The sequence below is a fragment of the Nerophis lumbriciformis genome, linkage group LG29 (assembly GCF_033978685.3).
Source record: "Nerophis lumbriciformis linkage group LG29, RoL_Nlum_v2.1, whole genome shotgun sequence".
Classification (NCBI taxonomy): Eukaryota; Metazoa; Chordata; class Actinopteri; order Syngnathiformes; family Syngnathidae; genus Nerophis; species Nerophis lumbriciformis.
In genome coordinates this window covers 8,345,001-8,358,281 of record NC_084576.2, presented here as the reverse complement: position 1 = coordinate 8,358,281, position 13,281 = coordinate 8,345,001, and the positions used below count along the sequence as shown (strand labels likewise).

General features: G+C 38.9%; 1 protein-coding gene across 3 annotated transcripts in view; it reads left to right on the top strand.

The window, feature by feature from the left end:
- Positions 1-13,281, top strand: part of disp1 (dispatched homolog 1 (Drosophila)) — a 114,521-nt gene that overhangs the window by 26,978 nt on the left and 74,262 nt on the right. For all 3 annotated transcript variants that reach the window (XM_061925084.2, XM_061925087.2, XM_061925086.2), the window contains one exon: positions 8,378-8,453. The gene's annotated coding sequence lies outside the window, so the exon portion shown is untranslated. The remainder of the gene's footprint in view (positions 1-8,377; positions 8,454-13,281) is intronic.

Sequence of the window (13,281 nt, the reverse complement as noted above, 5' to 3'; positions counted from 1 at the left end):
AATAAAATGACAAAACTTTTCTTCTACATATAAAAAGTGCAATATTTTCAACCGTTTCAAGTCAACTCATCATGCTTAATTTATTACAGCATGTGGGAAGCCTGTAGTTGATTTATTATGTAAATGTTATATTTTTATCAACATGTGATAGCAGGGACCCTGCCATTCAAAACTAGGCTGCTGCATTACTAATGATTAATGTAACTATAGCTGAAAAAATAGTACAATAGCAATAGGAGAGACTATTCATCCCTGAACACCATGGAGTTCATGTAGGCTTAATGATGCACTTACATTATTATATCAACTATCAGAGACAGAAACTCTTCATTTAACATAATGTCCTTTTTTGCTGCTTCAACACAGCTCAATCAACACAGAAAAAGGAAAAGTGATATAACAGACAGACAGGGCTTTGCTGTCCGTAACACACACACACACACCCACCGCAAAATGAGCTAACGTTACGCTAAAAGCGAATTAGCCTTCACCTCAAGCCAGGACTGCAAGCGAGTTGAGCTGCCTTTTATATTTCTAGAAGGTCAACGGGCTCATAGTGATGTTACTCGTAGTTGACTGGGAGGTGTTTATTATAATTTGGGGAGAGTCAGCTGCCTGATGCTTACCTGCTAAACACCTATCTGCTCACCCCACCATCTCTTCTCTCTGCCTGTGCCGTGAGCACTGACTGCATGCGTTCTGAATACGCACTGCTGATTGGCTGTTACATGCGCTCTGAATACGCACTGCTGATTGGCTGTTGCCGCTCTGCGTGTAACCAATCGGATGGTTCTGTGGGTGGGACAATGCTGGGTGCTGCAGAGACATACTGACAGAGGCAGAGGCAGAACTAAGCGGAGCAGCTTGTTAAAGGGGAACATTATCACCAGACCTATGTAAGCGTCAATATATACCTTGATGTTGCAGAAAAAAGACCATATATTTTTTTAACCGATTTCCGAACTCTAAATGGGTGAATTTTGGCGAATTAAACGCCTTTCTAATATTCGCTCTCGGAGCGATGACGTCACAACGTGACGTCACATCGGGAAGCAATCCGCCATTTTCTCAAACACCGAGTCAAATCAGCTCTGTTATTTTCCGTTTTTTCGACTGTTTTCCGTACCTTGGAGACATCATGCCTCGTCGTGTGTTGTCGGAGGGTGTAACAACACGAACAGGGACGGATTCAAGTTGCACCAGTGGCCCAAAGATGCGAAAGTGGCAAGAAATTGGACGTTTGTTCTGCACACTTTACCGACGAAAGCTATGCTACGACAGAGATGGCAAGAATGTGTGGATATCCTGCGACACTCAAAGCAGATGCATTTCCAACGATAAAGTCAAAGAAATCTGCCGCCAGACCCCCATTGAATCTGCCGGAGTGTGTGAGCAATTCAGGGACAAAGGACCTCGGTAGCATGGCAAGCAATGGCGGCAGTTTGTTCCCGCAGACGAGCGAGCTAAACCCCCTGGATGTCTTGGCTCACACCGTCCCTTATGCCACCGAAGATGATCAAGAGAAGAATATCGACCCTAGCTTCCCTGGCCTGCTGACATGAAGGTATGTCTACAGAATATATTAATTGATGAAAATTGGGCTGTCTGCACTCTCAAAGTGCATGTTGTTGCCAAATGTATTTCATATGCTGTAAACCTAGTTCATAGTTGTTAGTTTCCTTTAATGCCAAACAAACACATAGCAATCGTTGGTTAGAAGGCGATCGCCGAATTCGTCCTCGCTTTCTCCCGTGTCGCTGGCTGTCGTGTCGTTTTCGTTGGTTTTGCTTGCATACGGTTCAAACCGATATGGCTCAATAGCTTCAGTTTCTTCTTCAATTTCGTTTTCGCTACCTGCCTCCACACTACAACCATCCGTTTCAATACATGCGTAATCTGTTGAATCGCGTAAGCCGCTGAAATCCGAGTCTGAATCCGAGCTAATGTCGCTATATCTTGCTGTTCTTTCCGCCATGTTTGTTTGTATTCACTATGTGACGTCACAGGAAAATGGACGGGTGTTTATAACGATGGTTAAAAGCAGGCACTTTGAAGCATTTTTTTAGAGATATTGCGTGATGGGTAAAATTTGGAAAAAAACTTCAAAAAATATAATAAGCCACTGGGAACTGATTTTTAATGGTTTTAACCATTCTGAAATTGTGATAATGTTCCCCTTGAAGCTTTTTTTAGGGATATTGCGTGATGGGTAAAATTTTGAAAAAAACTTCGAAAAATATAATAAGCCACTGGGAACTGATTTGTAATGGTTTTAACCATTCTGAAATAGTGATAATGTTCCCCTTTAAGACTTTAGTTTAGGGGGTGGCTCTTTGTTGTTAAGGCGGCCACCTTAACAACAAAGCGCCGCGGGAAACCCTGTAACACAGTGTATATATATACGTATATATATATATATATATATGTATGTATATATATATATATATATATATATATATATATATATATATATATATATTACACGTATATATACACTGTGTTAGTATTACTATAGTTAGTATTACTATAAATACTGTACATGCTGTATAGTATTTATTGTCTATTGTGAGCAAACTGTGGTGCTATTCTATTCTATATATGTGTATATATGTATACATATATATATATATATACACACATACTTATATATATATATATATATATATATATATATATATATATATATATATATATATATGTATAGCTGAGATAGGCTCCAGCGACCCCAAAAGGGAATAAGCGGTAGAAAAATGGATGGATGGATATATATATAAAAATTTTATATGTATATATATATATATACAGTATATATACAGTATATATATATATATACACACACAAACATATATATATATACGTATATATATATATATATATATATATATATATATATATATATATATGTATATATATATATATATATATATACTCCATCTGACAATTAAGAGACAGCGGAGCTCATACTCCAACAGGCTCCTTCAACTTACTTCCTTCCCGCACTGTGCGATTCAAGAACTCCTTCATTCCACACTCCATCCAGCTGTATAATCACTTGCCATACAGCAATAGATGACATCTGCCTATTACCTGACACCTGACATGTTAGCTACTTCTCTATGTTTATAATGTCTATTTTCTATTTCCTGCTGGATCAACTCTCTATTTGATGCTGCTGCTGTCACATATACTGTATATACTGTAATATTGTACATGTGTTGTATATATTGTATACTGTATATGTTGTATATATGTTATAGACATAATATAATATATCTGTATATATATTATTCTGTACACATATTATGTATATATTCATATATATGTTGGATTTTTTATCGCTATATTAGTCTATTTATACCTGCATTGTCCTTTCCATGTTTACACTTTCCATCATTGTAACTGAGCTACTGTGTTGAACAATTTCCCTTGTGGATCATTAAAGTTTGTCTAAGTCTAAGTCTATATATATATATATATATATATATATATATATATATATATATATATATATATATATATATATATATGTGTATGTATATATATACACATTTATATATATTTAAAAACACACGCATATATGTGTATCTATGTGTCTTTATGTATATTTATATATGTGTATGTATACATATATATATATTTTTATGTATTTATATATTTACGTATATGTATGTATATACACCATATATCATGGGTGTCAAACTCTGGCCCGCGGGCCAAATTTGGCCCTTGAGGCAATATCAAATTAACATTAGAGCTGGCCCGCCGGTATTATACAGCGGCGGTGCCGCTGTAACACCGCATTTACCGCTAATACTCATACTTACCAACCCTCCCGATTTTCAGTGCCCCTCTCGAAAGTCTCCCGGGGCAACCATTCTCCCAAATTTCTCCCGATTTCCACCCGGAAAACAATATTGGGGTCGTGCCTTAAAGGCACTGCCTTTAGCGTCGTCTACAACCTGTCGTCACGTCTGCTTTTCTTCCATACAAACAGCGTGCCGGCCCAGTCACATGATATATGCGGCTTCTACACACACATAAGTGAATGCAACGCATACTTGATCAACAGCCATACAGGTCACACTGAGGGTGGCCGCATAAACAACTTTTACACTGTTACAAATATGTGCCACACTGTGAAACCACACCAAACAAGAATAACAAACACATTTCGGGAGAACATCCGCACCGTAACACAACATAAACACAACAGAACAAATACCCAGAACCCCTTGCAGCACTAACTCTTCCGGGACGCTACAATATACACCCCCCGCTACAACCAAACATTAGTGAACTAGCATTCCAGAAAAGATGCCAGGTATCTGGCTTGGGCACATCGGATTAGATCAGTGTGTCGCAAACTGAGCAGTAAAAAGGCCTGAATGTTTGGTTTATTCATTGTTATTTTATTTTCAAATGTATTAGCCTGTGGAAAAAGTTGATGTTGATATTTACTTCAGAAGGCTGCAAATAGAAAAGAGGCATTACATTTTTTTTAATTTAAATTGTATTTAATATACCATTGATGTTTTTTCGTTTGTTTTTTGAAAGTTGATTTTGCACTATTAAGTTATATAAGCGTTGCTTGTTCCATATTCAGTGTTAAAGCAAATCAGTGTAGCAAACTGAGCAATAATTAACGTTTTATTCATGCACTTTCTCTTGCTCCTTCAAGGCTTGAATGTTTGATTAATTCATTATTGTTATTTTATTTTCAAATGTATTATTAGCCTGTGGAAAAAGTTTTTTTTTATATTTACCTCAGAAGGCTGCAAATAGAAAAGAGGCATTCAATTTTTATTTACATTTTATTTGATATGCCATTGATATTTTTGAATTAATATTATTTTATTTTTTTTAAACTCGATTTTGCATGTCACTATAAAGTTATATAAGCCTTGCTTGTTCAATATTCAATGCAAAACTTGTTTGGGTCCCTATTAAAAGGTTAATTTGTTCAACCTTGGCCCGCGGCTTTATTCAGTTTTAAATTTTGGCCCACTCTGTATTTGAGTTTGACACCCCTGCCATATATGGTGCTTCTCACCAGCGACTAGTGAGGCCCTGTTGCTGTGGGATTCTAGCAGTGTCCCCTCCACTCAGGGAGACATAGATTGTGGATGACTGACAAGAGGGTTTAGTCCCTTCATTTAATTCTGCTATTAAACACGTTCTGATGCTGAAAGCGATGCAGGGAGTGAAACCTCTTGCACCATGTTTGAAAACCAGAGACGGAAGAAGAAAACCCACAACGATCATGGCAATTTATCGATGTTGGTAAAGTTATCAAGTTCATTTTCATTAATTGTTCAATTAATTGACTTATAGATTATGGGTCCAGGCCAAGATATAGCTTATGTAGCATTCGCTGTCTCTCTCTCTGTTGCTGGTCATTGCTCTGTCTGAAAAGTACTTGATATTCAGGTTATAATATTGACTTGAAGGGACCTTTTACGACCTGCTGACACATTCAATCAAGTTTCAGCATGGCTCTTGTTCAGGGTTCCTGGGTTTTGGATATTCCAGGTTCATGTTCCACGTTAACGTTCCTCGCATATTTGGTCATTGACAGTTGTCACATGGAGGAAGTACGAAGTCATGGGCTAACTCGGAAGAATTGTACCCAGAAAATTATCCCGACATTCGTAATATAAACATGTACAAAGATGTCTTAATGTTGTCTTTGTTGAAATTTAGAAAATAAAACTGCCTCTGCACATCTTCCAATTCATGTTTTATATTCATGTTTACACACTGAATATGTGTTCATGTAATTATTTCTTCTTCAAGAAATAGGCCGTGTATTTTTCCTTGATGCGTGTGTTTTTCAGGCAAATACAGGAAGTCATTAACATGCGCCGCCTCATCCGAGGAAACGTATCAGTTTCTTTGAATTTCCAGCCCATCACGTCTGGTTCGAGTGAGTGCAACAGCCGGCAAACGCTAATGAGCTTGCAGTGATCCAAGAGCTATGCCATAGACCGGAATCCACCCTCGGCTGTGACAAATGGCAATCTCCCTAACCAGACACAGGACAGAAAAGCGCAAGTCTCCCTCTACATCAGCTTTTTTACTTTTAGGTCAAGGAATGGACTCCAAATGAACATGTCGTCAACAACGTAGTTACAGTTGTGGCACGTAACCATGTGCATTGGGAGGTCAAGAAATGGGTAATAAGTGAAAGTGAGGGTTTGACACAAATCCCATCCTTCTCTTTCTTAAGTAACCTATGGCATGGAAGCTCATTATTGTGTTGAGATTTATGAAGTCCATGTCTGACCTGGAAGTCATATGTCTCTCAACTCTCCCGAGAACTTAGAACATAATTGGACTGGAACAGCTGCAAGGCCACCATATTATGTTTCTTGTTCTACTTGTGGATGCCTATTTTTCAGTTTCTATGAAAGAATAATGGAAATCACAGCAACGTACTTGTTCGCCTCTTCCCTTCTTTCTTTTTGGGTGTGAAACCACTATGTTCGGACTTGAAACGTTCTGTGTTATCTTTGAGCACTTTGCACTGATGAGTTTTTACTTAACTTTTAATGTTCACTGTTATCTTCTCGGATTAACCAATTGACTTATAGCTAATTCGCTGGTAATAAAGCTCGGCTTCTGTTTGAACCTTCATTCAATAGCTGTCAAATAATCATGTTTGTTGTCATTCCTACCCAATTTATTTGGGTAACATGAAACTTGTTGTCATGGTAGAGTCTCCCATCCAAGACTGAGGGGACAGGTGTGTTTGGTTGGGTATGCACTTGTCTGTGCTTGTGGTAATTTGTCCTTTCATTCATTTCATCCTTTCATGCCACTTGATTCAGAGCGTTCTAGTCACAGAAGTAGATTTAGTTTGACATCGAGTTTGAAAAGACTTAATTGTAAAGGCTTCACACGAGTTTGTGATGTTAAAGGGTCTTTGATTTGACTTGTGTACATTGTAAGATATCTAGGTCAAGATCATGTCGTGAATGTTAATGTTAATCAAAGCCAACTGGACCTCTGGAGGTTTTTTTGCATTAATTATTATTTTTAAAATCATTATTCATCATTAATAACAACAGATGCTAAGTTGTTTATTTTGAATACCCCCACATTTTAGTAGTCAGTAGGTGTTATACAGTGTTGGGTTGGTTCCTGAAAACCAGTACTGGTCAGAGTTACTAGTTACTTTATTTCAAAAGTAACTCAGTTACTAACTCAGTTACTTACACCAAAAAGTAATGCGTTACTGTGAAAAGTAATTATTTAGTTACTTCTTTTTCCCCCCTTTTTTTTAAGGCCCCATTAATGCCCTTTTAGCCTTAATTTCAGTACTGTTATTACACTGGAGAATAATACAATCTGTTGATCAACTTGACATGTATTTGCATCACTGAACTCAGAAAGCAATGTGGTCTACATACAACACACAAAGACAAAGATATGTTTCAAAGGGCTAATTTATTTCAGGCCAGAACAAATTGACAAAACTATTTTAAATAGCTGCAACATAATGGCACTTTAATTTTAACTTTAAGTAGATAGGATCTTTGATCCAAGACACAACTTACATTTAACTAAAATTTTATTTTCTTTGTGCTCGACAAAAGAAAAGTATTGAGAATGTCTCCATGTTAAGAAACTCGACTTCTGGCTTCACCATGATGTCTTGTTAGTTGTTATGAGAGTAGCGTATGCGTGTGTGTGTGTGTGTGTGTGTGTGTGTGTGTGTGTGTGTGTGTGTGTGTGTGTGTGTGTGTGTGTGTGTGTGTGTGGCCCTTTAAGATATGACAGCATGTAAGGTGAGTGACGTCAGTGAGTGAGTGGGCGAGAGAGGTGAGCGAGCGGCGACAGTGAGTGTGTGCAGGTGCTCTAGCTTGGTGGATGGCTGCGTCCAATAAAGTCACAAAGTTGCAACAAACCGCCGGCCTCGTCATTCACCCTCAGCTGTAAAGACCCACTTCCGGGTAAAGTGAAGTTTGTTAGCCCCGAAGTACATAGGCTTTGGAGGAACGTCTCTCCTGCGCCCCTCAAATACGGTATGGGAGTCCCCCCGCTCCCACCCACAGAAAGCACGCCTTTTCTTTTCCACCGCAGTGCTCCAATAAAACACTCAGATCTTCTGTTTCTAGCCGATACTACATAAAAAATAACGCAGTAATGCATCATGTAGTAAGGGTAACTGAGTTACTGAATATAAAAAATAACGCGTTAGATTACTAGTTACCGCCGAAACTAACGGCGTTACAGTAACGCGTTAGTCCCAACACTGGTGTTATATTTCTTAATTATCCAATACGTCTATCCTCGTTACTGCTTCTTTCCATGTGTATATGTCATGTTGAAATCGCTGTGCGATCTGATATTTTTTTTATTTTCATGTTGTTGACAGCTTGAAACCCTTGGCCCAGACCCTTGGAGTTGTGACTTTCAAAACAAGTGCTCCTATCTGGAAATCAATCAAAGAGGTGAGCATGAAGCAGAGCATGTAGATACATGTTCCATGCATCCAGGGACTGCAACTATTTCTGATCTTCTGGGTTCTGTTCTTAAGTAAGAACCTTTGCTTTGATCACTTATTGAACATAATGCATTTGCTTGTCAAGTTGGACTTGATCACATCTGAATTCTTTTCAGGTTATCAGCTCCTTTTAATCCATTTAGACTCCGAAGTGAAGTGAAGTGAATTATATTTATATAGCGCTTTTCTCTAGTGACTCAAAGCGCTTTACATAGTGAAACCCAATATCTAAGTTACATTTAAACCAGTGTGGGTGGCACTAGGAGCAGGTGGGTAAAGTGTCTTGCCCAAGGACACAACGACAGTGATTAGGATAGCGGAAGCGGGAATCGAACCTGCAACCCTCAAGTTGCTGGCACGGCCGCTCTACCAACCGAGCTATGCCGCCACACAAGTGAAGTGCGCCCAACAGAAACCCTTTGGAATCCTGTAGGCTTTCAGCCATTTCTTCTCCAGCACTAACCAAACACCAAGGGTTAGGATGTACACTTAAACTGGTCTTTACACTAAGCTTTTTATTATTTTTTCTTTTGCATGATTAACTTTCATAAAGAGCTGCCACAAAATGCTTGCATTACAGTCAGTACAGCAACTGTTGCCCTTGGATTTACTCACCTGGGTCATCGACAATGAATCCAGCTCAATGGACGTTCTGTTTGTGCACGTATTCACACAGCAACAGGGCTTACTGGGATCAGAATATAGTATGCGACTGGCATGTATTATTCATATAAAGCAACAATGGCTTTCAACACAAGACTGGAGAAGTGAGTCTCAGGTGTTCAAGGTATACCCTGGTCAGTATGATGCCATGCAGCTGTTTTATGCCGCCTGATACTACCTCCAGAGATAGTAAATGAGTGTGTTGACTTGGAACCCTGAATGGCTTTTTGTATTTTGACACTGACCAGCGACAAAGGAAAACGCAGCTAAATTCCAGACATTAACAGACGGTATGGAAAGAGCTATTGACACTATTATGGATAGATGGACAAACATACAAGCGGTGGTCCTTTATGCAAGTAGACTTTAGTCCTGTGACAGAATCAGAGCTTCATATCTCAAGGAGACTTCATTGGCATTTTGTCTGTCTGCAGGAAGTGAATCTGCTTTACACAGGCATTTCTCAAATTCCTCTCCTTGTGTCATCACTGCTCGAGTAAATAGCGGCTTAAAGGAAAGGCTTCCACCATTGAAACATCAGATTTTTTGTGTCTTCCCGACTATAAGGGAATTGTGGAAAGGTAGGAATGTTTCATTTAGCTGAACTCTTGTGCTTGAAACTCATGGCAGATGATTTGGAACACATTTATCCTGGCTTAAAGCAACACTTTCAAATGTTAAAAGTATTGGAGGGAGTTTTGTATTTGTATTACCAAACGGGCACTAAGGATGTAACAGCATTAAATATCACAGTTATTATTATCATCATAGTATTGTTGAATATGCTCAAAAAGTAAAGATACACAAACTGAAATATTTTAATCAAGTTTTATTTTAAAAATAGTAGACTTCCAGAACACGTTCTTTGGCAAAAGAAACATTAATTATTGTTCTGGTTTCTTTAGACTATGTTATATGTTCTTTAAATATAGTTATTGTTTTTTAATAGGGTTGTAGGGATTTGTTTTAACTACAATTTAATTTGATTTGGAATTTATGGTTGGCGATATGATTCAGGGACCATATTATATTTTTTAGAACGATACGATTAAGAGAGTTGAAATAAATTAGGTACATTTTAAATCAAAACGATTCAAGCAGTGTGGACACTAAGTTTTCTACAATCCTGTTAGTTCTTATAATTATGTATGAATACATTATGGATACAAACAAGCAGCTAAACAACCATGTTATTTCTTGTAAGGTAATGATGGATAAATTAATGATGGATACAAACAAACAAGTAAACAACAATTAATAAACAATGCGTTCACATCCTATTTGAATAAAGTGCAAGCAACACTTAAGCTTGAATTAACAAGAGGAAACATTTTCTGATTACATTTTCAACATTCAAGACATTTTCAAAAAAACGTACAGTGTACAACATTTGAACAATAGATTGAACTGCTAAATAAAGTTGTGACCATGCCAAACAGTATCTGTTCTCCACCCTGGTGTGTGGAAGCATGTGTGCCCCCTCATCCTGTTATGATGTTGCTCCCTCGCGTCCTCCTTCATCCATCTGTAATATTTATTTATACATTCCATAACCTCCTTCATCCATTTCTTCTATGTATCTCTTTCTAATTTCCCTGACCTCTTTTATCTATCTCTTCTATTCATTTATTTCTCATCAAATGACTTCTCCTTGGCTGCCAGTTGTTTTGTTAGAAGTCGGTGTGTTGTCGTAACTTGCTCCGCTTTTGCGTCCTTTTTGGCTTAAAGTTGTGTTGCAACTTTAAATTATTTTGTTGTTTGGTTTGTATTTGTCTAGGGTGTGCCCTGCCTTCCTTGTCCAGTGTGTACCTGCCTTCGTTGTCCAGGGGGTACCTTGCCTTCTGCCTGCAAACAGATGAGATAGGCTCAAGCCCCCACCCTACCTTCCCAACCCCGATAGGGGTAGAAGATGCATGTGAAGGACTACATAAAAAGATGGGATTTGACAACATTGGGCATCCTACCCTGCAGTGTGAACGTAACCATAGATATGCTGACATCGATTGTTCATATGCACAATGTTCTCCTCCAGTTTAGTTTGATGAAGAGCTGATGCTACGTCCTGTTCAATTGCTAACATTAAAGGCCTACTGAAACCCACTACTACCGACCACGCAGTCTGATAGTTTATATATCAATGATGAAATCTTAACATTGCAACACATGCCAATACGGCCGGGTTAGCTTACTAGAGTGCAATTTTAAATTTCGAGCAAAATATTCTGCTGAAAACGTCTCGGTATGATGACGCCTGCGCGTGACATCACGGATTGTAGAGGACATTTTGGGACAGCATGGTGGCCAGCTATTAAGTCGTCTATTTTCATCGCAAAATTCCACAGTATTCTGGACATCTGTGTTGGTGAATCTTTTGCAATTTGTTCAATGAACAATGGAGACAGCACAGAAGAAAGCTGTAGGTGGGAAGCGGTGCATTGCGGCCGACTGCAGCAACACAAACACAGCCGGTGTTTCATTGTTTACATTCCCGAAAGATGAAAGTCAAGCTTTACCATTGTCCTGTGGAGAACTGGGACAACAGAGACTCTTACCAGGAGGACTTTGAGTTGGATGCGCAGACGCGGTACCGTGAGTACGCATGCAGCTGCGTCTTCCAAGCATTTGATCGCTTGCCTGTACGTGCGTGCCGCTATGTGCATGTCACGTACGTAACTTTGGGGTCGTTGGGGAAATATATGTGCTGTATGAACTTTGGGGAGGTGAACGGTACTTTGGGCTGTGGGATTGAGTGTGTTGTGCAGGTGTTTGAGTTGTATTGGCGGGTTATATGGACGGGAGGGAGGAAGTGTTTGTTATGCGGGATTAATTTGTGGCATATTAAATATAAGCCTGGTTGTGTTGTGGCTAATAGAGTATATATATGTCTTGTGTTTATTTACTGTTTTAGTCATTCCCAGCTGAATATCAGGTCCCACCCGCCTCTCACAGCATCTTCCCTCTCTGAATCGCTCCCACTGCCCTCTAGTCCTTCACTCTCACTTTCCTCATCCACGAATCTTTCATCCTCGCTCAAATTAATGGGGAAATCGTCGCTTTCTCGGTCCGAATCGCTCTCGGTGCTGGTGGCCATGATTGTAAACAATGTGCGGATGTGAGGAGCTCCACAACCTGTGACGTCACGCTACTCGTCTGCTACTTCCGGTACAGGCAAGACTTTTTTATCAGCGACCAAAAGTTGCAAACTTTATCGTCGATCCTTTCAGCAAAAATATGGCAATATCGCGAAATGATCAAGTATGACACATAGAATGGACCTGCTATCCCCGTTTGAATAAGAAAATCACATTTCAATAGGCCTTTAACTTGCTAAGTTAAATTGCGTAGAGTCCGCGACTCACTGCTCCTCCCTTTGCCCGTTCAACTACAGTGGGAGCCAATCAGCTTCTGCGAAACAAGCCCAAACACAGTGACAGCCAATCAATGAGCACTTCAGCTGTGACTATGGTATTACACCCTAACAAGTCGCAGGCATACACAGACAATCATTTAGGGATTGAACAGTAGGTTATTGGTATAAAAAACATACTACTAAATATGACTGGAATAAATTAATCGCAATTAATGCGATAATTGGACCCCTGTAATAAAGTAGCCTGTTATGCAAGAATAACTTTTCTCACTTACTGGTACCTGTTTTTGTGTATTTGGGGTCTGCAAACGTCCTTAAAATGTGAAATCACAGCATGGAAGCATAGCGGAGATATTTATTAAACAATCTTGCCTTCCTTCATACAAACCCCGTTTCCATATGAGTTGGGAAATTGTGTAAGATGTAAATATAAACGGAATACAATGATTTGCAAATCATTTTCAACCCATATTCAGTTGAATATGCTACAAAGAACATATTTGATGTTCAAACTGATAAACATTTTTTTTTTTGCAAATCATTAACTTTAGAATTTGATGCCAGCAACACGTGACAAAGAAGTTGGGAAAGGTGGCAATAAATACTGATAAAGTTGAGGAATGCTCATCAAACACTTATTTGGAACATCCCACAGGTGAACAGGCAAATTGGGAACAGGTGGGTGCCATGATTGGGTATAAAATTAGATTCCATGAAATGCTCAGTCTTTCACGAACAAGGA